This window comes from Cebus imitator, unplaced genomic scaffold (assembly GCF_001604975.1).
Source record: "Cebus imitator isolate Cc_AM_T3 unplaced genomic scaffold, Cebus_imitator-1.0 Scaffold214, whole genome shotgun sequence".
Classification (NCBI taxonomy): domain Eukaryota; kingdom Metazoa; phylum Chordata; class Mammalia; order Primates; family Cebidae; genus Cebus; species Cebus imitator.
The window spans coordinates 2,093,639-2,095,016 of record NW_016107529.1 but is presented as its reverse complement, the minus strand read 5'-3'; the positions used below and the strand labels follow the sequence as shown (position 1 = coordinate 2,095,016).

The following is a 1,378-nucleotide window of genomic DNA, read 5'->3' as shown; positions in this document are numbered from 1 at the left end:
ATGTGCAGAAAGCAGAAACTGGACCCCTTCCTGACACCTTACACTAAAATTAACTCCAGATGGATTAAAGACTTAAACATAAGACCTAACACCATAAAAACCCTAGAAGAAAAATTAGGCAAAACCATTCAGGACATAGGCCTAGGCAAGGACTTCATGACCAAAACACCAAAAGCATTGGCAACAAAAGCCAAAATAGACAAATGGGACCTAATCAAACTCCACACCCTCTGCACAGCAAAAGAAACAGTCATTAGAGTGAATTGGCAACCAACAGAATGGGAAAAAATTTGTGCAATCTACCCATCTGACAAAGGGCTGATATCAGAATCTACAAAGATCTAAAACAGATTTACAAGAAAAAAACAAATAAGCCCATTCAAAAGTGGGCAAAGGATATGAACAGACACTTTACAAAAGAAGACATATATGAGGCCAACAAACATGAAAAATGCTCATCATCACTGGTCATTAGAGAAATGCAAATCAAAACTACATTGAGATACCATCTGACGCCAGTTAGAATGGCTATCATTAAAAAATCCAGAGACGACAGATGCTAGAGAGGATGTGGAGAAATAGGAACACTTTTCACTGTTGGTGGGAGTGTAAGTTAGTTCAACCATTGTGGAAGACAGTGTGGCAATTCCTCAAGGACCTAGAAATAGAAATTACATTTGACCCAGCAATCCCATTACTGGATATATATCCAAAGGATTATAAATTGTTCTACTATAAGGACACATGCACATGAATGTTCATTGCAGCACTGTTTACAATAGCAAAGACCTGGAACCAACCCAAATGCCCATCGATAATAGACTGGACAGGGAAAATATGGCACATATACACCATGGAATACTCTGCAGCCATAAAAAATGATGAGTTCATGTCCTTTGCAGGGACATGGATGAACCTGGAAACCACCATTCTCAGCAAACTGACCCAACAACAGAAAATCAAACACCGCATGTTCTCACTCATAGGTGGGTGTTGAACAAGAGAACACATGGACACAGGGAGGGGAGCATCACACAGGGGGGTCTGTCTGGGGGAAATAGGGGAGGGACAGCAGTGGGTAGGGAGTTGGGGAGAGATAGCATGGGGAGAAATGCCAGATATAGGTGATAGGGAGGAAGGGAGCAAATCACACTGCCATGTGTGTACCTGTGCAACAATCTTGCATGTTCTTCACATGTACCCCAAAACCTAAAATGCAATAAAAAAAAAATTAGCCACATAATGGCATGCTTCCATACTCCCAGCTACTCGGAAGGCTGAGATGGGAGGATCACTTGAGCCAAGGAGGCAGAGGTTGCAGTGAGCAAAGATCATGCCACTGCACTCTAGCTTGGGTGACAGAGTCAGACCCTGTCTC

General features: G+C 42.3%; 1 protein-coding gene across 5 annotated transcripts in view; it reads left to right on the top strand.

The window, feature by feature from the left end:
* The window catches only part of EPS15 (epidermal growth factor receptor pathway substrate 15), a 176,475-nt gene that overhangs the window by 142,822 nt on the left and 32,275 nt on the right, over positions 1 to 1,378 (top strand). The gene's annotated exons all lie outside the window — the stretch shown is intronic.